The following is an 8,898-nucleotide window of genomic DNA, read 5'->3' as shown; positions in this document are numbered from 1 at the left end:
TTTAATAAAATAACTTTTTATTATGATTTGGCCTCCCACATGGTATGACTACTGGGAGAGAATTCTCTTATCATGCTGACTTGATTATGCTAGTCCACGTGAGGCTTCTATTTTGCTTTGTCAGTTAATGAACTGGCATTTTGGTGTTTGTCTCAGTCTGGGGAGCTTAATTAGTGTGCACGCATTGCAGAGATGTGGATTTACTGTTGGTGAGCTGATAATATCCGGTTTCAGAGGTTGCAAGGCATATGGCCAAACCCAGCACCATGGTAAGTTAGCCAGAGTAATGAGCACCTTCCTGTGAGGCCTTGTGGGAGCCAGCATGTGGCCCTTTTCCTCTAATGGCATGCTATGTCGCTTAAACTAAGTATGTTTTTATTTTATTAAACGATAGGGCTTCTAACAGTCTATTAGCCATGCTTCCTCTATCTTGGATACCTAGCATGTGTGCGTTCAGGCTCCACTAGGAGCCTGTGGTAAACTGTATTTACATTATTTTTTTCCATTTTTAAAAGTCTGTACTAGAAAACTAGGAAATTACTGTACTGTTCAAATTCTCATGTTCATTCCTCATTCGAATTACTGCTTGTCTCAAAAGTAAGTACTAGCCTGAATTTTACCCTTAACATTGCCTTAAATGCTCAGAGCTTTATCATACATGTGGATGGTGCCTCGTGATGTTTTTACCTGTTATTATTTTACTTTGAGAACCTCATAAAATTAGTATCATGTGTGTGTGTACCTATATATTACTAAATATAATCTGTTTATTTAATATAATGTTACCTCTATGTATATTTTCAGGGCTGACTGTCTGGCACTGGACTACCAATTGGTGTGCTCTTTCCTGGGGAGGGCCACTTCTCTTGCTCCCAGCTTTTCTCAGTTGCCTATAGCTCTTTGTGTAGGGTAGACAACTCATGCACTTTTCCTTTTTCACTTTCTTGTGTCCATTGTTGTCCTTTTTGTTCAGTTCCCATTTGGGTGGTCATGTTGGTGGGACTTTAATGGAAGAGATTCTGATGTTACTAGGAGATAAAATCTCACGGCAAAGTTCCTGATCCTCTGCCTCTCACAAGACCATGCACTTCAGAAACTGTACTCAGAAGCTCCTGTGCTGGAACTGACCCAAATGCCTCCTTCCTGAGGACCAGCTTTCATAGTACCACAAAGTTCCATGCAATCTTTCAAGGAGGGAGGGAAACAACAGTCTGAACCAGCTATGATGTCTAAGGATCATATCTGTGATCAGCATGGCACAATAACTGGAAGTCTAGAGTAGTGGCACACACACCATTGGTGGCGACTAATAGCTCTTTAATTGGACGTAAGACCCACTCAACAAGAGACAAACCGGGAACCTAGCTAACTACTTAGTGCTAGTGAAATCGTGGTTATTGGAGGAGAATCTACAACCACCAATTTGCTAAAGCAGCACACTCCCTAACAACAATCTATAAACATTTGTGCTTATAGCCACAGATAAGTGAATTCTTTACCTGTACTCCTATCAAGGAAACCTCATTGTAACTGACAGAGACCAGCACAGAAAACCACGACCAATCAATATTCATAGTTGTAGAGCTTAGTCACAATGGATACACCTACAAAACAGTCCCACACCTAAGTGAGGGGACCCTCCCCCAAGGACCTCAGATCCCCCAAAGTTCCCAGTTTGCTGAACTAGTCCAACTCCATAACAGGCTTCAAGCTCTCACTCTGACTAACTCGGCCAAGTTTCTAACAATTCCAAGAAAAACCACAACTCATGGACAGCTCATGGGCAGCTAATCAGCTTATAAGTCAGAATGACCAGATACCATGTGTTATTACTTCATGGCCTTGGTAAAGAACACAGAGGGCCCTATCCAATCAAATTAAAGGCCAACTCCTGAGTAAGAGCCAAAACCTCAATGACTCAAAAAATCCCCAGTAACCAAACATCCAATCCTGAATCCTCTCATATACTCTGACTCTCTTCTAACCAATCAAAGTTTGTCACATCCCCCTGACTGTCTATAAATTGAACCTGCGTGCTCATTTCCTGGTCGCCCTCTAGAGGAGAGAGGAGATCCCTGCATGCTGGAATAAAAAGAGTTTTTGTTCTTTGCTTTTGGGTATTCCTTGGAGTCTTTCTTCAGCACATCACCCGGACCCTAATGTTAAGGCTCAGAGAACATCGCAGAAGAGGAGGCAGTAACTGTTGCGAAATTCCCAAGGTAAGTGATTTAAAAGCAGGAATGAAAGATTTATTGTGACTGATCGTGTCACAGCTTTCAGTTCATGGTAATTTGGTTTCACTGTTTCTATACCCATGTATGGTGTGAGGCAGAATCCTAAGGAGGGAAGAGTGTAGTGATTAAAACTGTCTCACTTTATTGTAGCCAAGAGGCAAAGAAAATGAGAATGATGGATGATGCACAAGTTATACATTTTTTTAAAATTTTTGGTTTTTTGAGACAGGGTTTCTCTGTGTAGCCTTGGCTGTCCTGGAACTCACTCTGTAGACCAGGCTGGCCTCAAACTCACAGAGATCCCCCTGCCTCTGCTTCCCAAGTGCTGGGATTAATGGCCCGCAGCACTATGCCTGGCTCAGGAGTTACATACACTCTTTAAAGGCATGCTCTTAGAAACTTATCTCTGACTAGCTCCTATCTTCCACGAATCCTTTCAGCTATGATGTAATCAATGGATTGGTACACTGATTAAGCATTCTTTCGTGACCCAATAACTTTAATACTAAGATTGACTGGAGACCAAGTACCGTTTAAGAGGAGAGTTCATATCCAGACTCCAATAACAATGACTGTCTTTTGAACACTTGTGGAGATTCCAAAAAATGCAGTGGGTGTGTTTTTAAACCTGCTGCCCACCATTACAGTTATATTTCAGTTGCTGCATTCATTTCTGGTTTTTCTTTCCCCTCCAGCCAATAGTTACTATCCTTGAAGCAGTTTACTGGAGTCTAACTATAACATATTTGGTTATCATTTAGAAGATTGCTAGTATTTGTGCCTAGCATCCTATTTTACTGAAGTACCTCTTTTTGCAGTGTCAGATTGGTGTTGGGGTCTTCATGAAGATGGAGAAAACGACTAAATACTACTCTATATAGACTTTGTTCTTTAGTTTAAGCTTCATTAGATTTAGAACCATCTCGGAGGAGTCATATCTCTAGACATTACTGTAAGAGTCTTTCCAGAAAAGTTTTACTAAGGAAACCCTATAGCATATTGTTCTCCCAGTTTCCCAGAAGCAAATATTTGGGTAAAAAGATCTCCATAGAATATCTCTATACATAAGATAGTCTTCATAAACACTAATATAAGTATGTTAAAATATTCTCTAACTCATCATTGCTCAGTTAAAGATATGTCTAATTTATTAAGTAGCACAATTGAAATTTCAGTTGAAAGAACCTACTTGAAGCATAATAGTAATTATGTAATTTTCACCTACAATGAGATGAAGTAATATTATGTTTAAAAGCTGAGTATCTTCTTCATATCAAGAGTGAGAGAAAACCTGAAGTCCTTGAAGTGATGGGGAATTTTGCCCATCCTATGTATTCATTAAGTATTTCACAAATGTTCTTAATACCTGATTGTCAGAGTATTCACTTCGCTTGAATTAGCAGTAAGACTCTTTTGGCTATAACAACTATTTCAAGTGTCAAATAATGTGGACTAAGCAGGATGAGCCCTGACTTTTATCTAAAGTGGGACACAAGCCTTTTAGCTATTTGTTTAAGTGTTTATGACAAGCCAATGCAAGTTTCAAAAGCTTTAATAATTTTGGTCATGTGTTGGTATATATTTTCCCTTCATTGGATTTTGTCTAGAGTTGTGTGATACCATTCTTGGGGATACATGAGCAAATGTTAGATAATTAATTGCAGAACAAATAATGGATATCGCCAAAGTCCAATGTGGCGAGGCATTGAGTTTTATACTAGTAGGGGTTACTTATAGGAACAGAGATAATCCAAACACAGCTACATCACCAAAAGCTATCCCAGCACGGGTGACAGCTCACAAAAGCTGCAGACCTACAAAGATGTAGCCATGAGCAGCTCAAGTTTCATGTGGGTCCTCTAGTGAGGGGAGTGGGGGATGTCTCTGTTGTCTGCTGTTTGATCATTTCTCCCTTGCCAGGCCATAGGGGAAGAGGATGTGCTTAGTCCTTATGTGACTGAATGATCTGGACTGGATTGGAAGGGAGGTGCCCATTTCTGAGATATAGGGGAGGGGGAGTCTGGGAGGAGAGGAGGGATGGGGCTATGCCGAGGATGTAAAGTGAATAAATTAATTAGTGTTTTAAAAATCTGGAGATCTGGGGCTGGAGAGATGGCTCAGTGATTAAGAGCACTGCCTGCTCTTCCAGAGGTCCTGAGTTCAACTCCCAGCAACCACATGGTGGCTCACAACCATCTATAATGTGATCTAATGCGCACTGTATACATAATAAATAAATCTTTAAAAAATCTGGACATCTGGAGCACATTTCACAGGTTAGGAATAACCTTTCTTGATGGTCAGTAGCTCTGATCTTCCAGGTAGCATGACTGGTTTCTGCTTCTTTCAGGCTACATTTTGTAGCTTCTTCCAGGCTGTTGTGTATAAGGGCTTCCTCTAAGCAGCTCTGCTTGTCTGAGAGTCATCTAAGCAGGTCAGTGTATCTGAGAGTGACTCTCAGCAGGTTTTTTTTGCCTTTTTCCTGTTGAACACATCAGTTCTTTCATAGTTTACATTTTCATACAAACATATATAATAAATTGAGCATGTTCCCACCCTATCGTTTCTTCCCCCTCCCTGACCTTTGTTCCCCTAGACAGTCTTTTTTTTCACAACACACACACAAACACACACACACACACACACACACACACACACACACACACAATTTTATGTATCAATAAAATCTAGGAACTATGAATGAGAGAGAACAGTTGCTATTTGCTTTGCTGATTCTGGCTTACTTTACTTAATATACACCAATTTTCCTAATTTTCATTCTTTACAGCTAAAAAAATGCCACTGTGATTATACCTCACACTTTCCTTTTCCACTCTTATGTGTTGGACTTTGGAGTTAACACCATAATTTGCTTATGGAACTGCTTATGAGTAGCTTTGAGTACCTAAGAGTGCTTGAGGAGGGAGGAGCCTAGTTAATCTATAAGTTTCACAGACTTCCCAAAGTATTTTGAGTTGTCTACTTGCTGTCTTAATGAGTTTCCCTGCAGGATGGAATTTTTCACCTCCCTTTAGAATCCTGGTGATTCACTTCGCTGTAAACATCCTGTTTTAACTATACTGTCATTTCACTTTCCCTTTCTCACCCTGTATCTGAGCAAGTTTCCCTCCAAATCTGAAGGTTTTTATCCTCAGAGGAAACTGCTACATCACAGCTAGTCTAGACTAGCTTGTCCCTGATGTGGCTAATAGAGCATACTAGAAAAAATCCTATGTGTGTTCTGGGCCTAATAGTAAGAGGATTGGCAGCTTCCACCTTGGTTTCGTGGACCCTTAAGCTGCCCTGTGAGAGGCTTTAATGCTCTGCTAAGGGATTATATGGAGGAACTCTGAAATGCCATCAAGAGTGGTAAAGGTCACTGAAAGCTGTCCTTGGCAAGATCCTAGGAACATAAGTCAAGCTATCTTGGACACTACACATCAAGTCAAGCCACCAATATAGCACCACTAAGTGGTTCCAATTGATAGTATGCGAAGCAGAAAAAAAATCACCTACTTAAGCCAAATTGGAATTCCAATGAGTAACACAAATTGGGCTTTTTTATTTTTTTGTTTTTTTGTTTTCTTTTCTTCTTTCTTGGTGGGAGGAGGGTCACAAGGGTTGGAGGTGGACTTGGAAGTGAGTATGATCTGGATTTATGACTTGAATTCTCCAAATAATAGGTATATTATGTAAAAAGCATAAAATCATAAGATAAAATAAAACGGTAGTTAGGTTTTGAGTTAGCTTGCTAGGACACACATGGTTAACTGGAATATAATTGTTGCCAGCTACAGACTGAGAAATAAGTAGCAACAGAAATAAACACTTGTATTCTTTGTGGTTCAGTGCATGTAGATTTAAGAGTTAACTATATATAGTTCTTATTACAGCTATTTTGTGCAGTTCTTCTAAATACTTTCTTTTATTACTTGAATGTCAGAAATCAACTCTCTAAGCCATGTTAAACAGGATCTGTATAAAGCTGATCAGACTTAATAAAGCATTGTGTTCAAAGGAAAACACAGATTCACCTAAGATTAAAGATATTGTTTTTAGTGTTTCTGGAAGAGCTGACAAAGGGGTGACAATTAAGAATGAACTCTCTACTTTAATTAAACATAGTGAGTCATACACAAAGGAAAGACATGAAAGCACAATGGAAACTTCCTGTGAAGGAGAGGGTACAGCAGGGCAGAGAGAGGAATAAGAGACAATAATGGGGAGGGAATAGTATCAAAGCACATTCTGTATTTATGAAATTGGGGAGGAATAAAATGTCTTAAAAGCAAGAGTTCAATATTCAAGGAAAACCTCACTTATAGAAACTAAAGCTGGATATGGTGGCACACACCTTTGGTCCCAGCACTCAGGAAGGCAGAGGAAGGTGGATCTCTGTGAGTTTGAGGCCAGCCTGGTCTATGAAGTGAGTCTAGGACAGCCAGGGCTACACAGAGCAACCCTGTATTGAAAAAACAAAACAAAACAAAAAATTAAACTCATAATTGAAATATAATTTGTTTGTCAATGTTTTTATTGTGTCCAGTACTTCTAGACTACTGGCTTTTGGATCTTGCTTATTTGAGTTCAATAAGCTGCTTACAGTAGATGACAGTTGACACAGAAACTCCAAACTGGTCAAGATACAGAGAACAGGAGGCTGTGGAGTGCTGAGCCCTGAGTGGGGCATACACCATCATGCCCTCCCCACAAGGCCCAAGGATCTTTACGGACATGGGAGCAGAGAGACTGTAAAAGCCAGTGGTGGTGACAAACATCAAGGAAATTGGTTTTTTATTCCAGAAACACAGGGAGACTATGTTAAAAGTATATCATATAAATTCTCAAAGAACTAATAAAATATTAAAATAATTAAGGTAATATCAAAAATAATTAGATTACTTAAATATCATTTTATACCCTCCCCTCTGATCTTTTTAGTCAGTGTATAGGAAAGTCCTGGCTGCCTCAACACCTCAGTCTACTCCTAGGGAGATCAAAGACTTTATACATCAAGTTAGGGGTACAAAAAATGAAGGGCCATGACAGGTGACCATTCAAAATAAAGAAGAATAATAAGAAAATATTAAGGGAGACAATTTAAAAATTGCAGTATAAACTTTACACAGAAGCAATACTATCACCTCCCTGGTGTGGACTCAGGGCAAGGACTTGACCATTCTTCTCTCAGGACTGGGAGCAGCTTTTGGGTGGCTGACAGACTTCCTGTAGCTATATATCTCTTTGTACTTAGAATGACTATTAAATGAACAAACAACCAACGTACAAGCAAAGTCCTTAGGCACATTTAGAACTTTGGGGATGCCTGCACCAACTGACTGTTCCAGCTTTTAAATCCTGAGTCAAAAACACCAAACCAAACAAAACCAAACAAAACAAAAAACCCCCAAAACACTAAAAAAAACAAAAACAAAACAAAACAAAAACAAACAGACAAAACAAACCAAAAAACCAAAACAAAACAAAACAAAAAAACAAACAAACCCCAAAACAAAACAAAAAACCTCAAACAAATAAAGCCACGCTAATGTTATCATATTTTTTCCTGAGCAAGTTAGGTTTTGTCAAAGAAAGAGTGTAAAAAGCAGCTCAGTGAGCATTGCAGTGAATGATGGAGAGACTGATTCACTGTACTCCATCCTCCTTGCTGATCCACATCTGCTGGAAAGTGGACAGTGAGGCCAGAATGGAGCCACTGGCCCACACAGAGTACTTGTGCTCAGGAGTAACAATGATCTTGATCTTCATGGTGGTAGGAGCCAGAGCAGCGATTTCCTTCTGCACCTGGTGAGCAATGCCTGGGTACATGGCGGTGCCATCAGACAGCACTGTGTTGGCATAGAGGTCTCTGTGGACGTTGACGTCACACTTCATGATGGAACTCAGTTTCGTGGATGCTGCAGGATTCTGTTCCCAGGAAGGAAGGCTGGAAAAGAGCTTGGGGTCAGCAAAACTGCTCATTGCCAGTAATGATGACCTGACCATCAGGCAGCTCATAGCTCTTCTCCAGGGAGGAATAAGATGCAGCAGTGGCCATCTCTTGTTCAAAGTCCAGGGCAACATAGCACAGCTTTTTTTTTTTTTTTAATGTCATGCACTATTTCACTCTGGGCTGTTGAGATGAGGCTGCAGACATGCTCGGTCAGGATCTTCATGAGGTAGTCTGTCAGGTACCAGGCAGCCAGGTCCAGATGCAGGATGGCATGAGAGAGAGGGGGGGATACAGCCATCATAGGTTGGCAGAGTGAGGGAGACCCCTGTGTCTGGAGTATACCACAATGCCATTGGTATGACTAGAGACATACTAGGGACAGCATGGCCTGGATATAGTATTGAAGGTCTCAAATATGATCTGAGTCATCTTTTCAAGGCTGGCCTTGGGGTTCCAATGGGGACTCAATGAGCAGCATAGAGTGATCCTCAGGGATCACATGCAGTTTGTTGTAGAAGGCTTGGTGCCAGATCTCCATATTGGCCCAGTTGGTGAGTATGCTATGTTCAATGGGGGTACTTTAGGGTCAGGATGCCTTTCTTCCTCTGGACCTTGTCACCCACGGAGGAGTCCTTTTGGTACATGCCTGCTATCATTCCCTGGTACCTAGGGTGGCCTACAATGGAGGGGATGACAGTCCGGGAATCAATA

General features: G+C 40.6%; 1 pseudogene across 1 annotated transcript; it reads right to left on the bottom strand.

Moving 5' to 3' along the window:
- Positions 1-7,880: 7,880 nt before the first annotated feature.
- Positions 7,881-8,485, bottom strand: LOC311601966 (actin, cytoplasmic 2-like; annotated as a pseudogene). Its single transcript has one exon. The product of its transcript is annotated as an actin, cytoplasmic 2-like (transcript).
- Between the last annotated feature and the right edge of the window lie 413 nt (positions 8,486-8,898).

This window comes from Acomys minous, assembly GCF_964271855.1.
Source record: "Acomys minous genome assembly, chromosome: 7".
In the NCBI taxonomy this organism is placed as follows: Eukaryota; Metazoa; Chordata; class Mammalia; order Rodentia; family Muridae; genus Acomys; species Acomys minous.
This window is presented reverse-complemented; position numbering and strand designations above follow the sequence as displayed.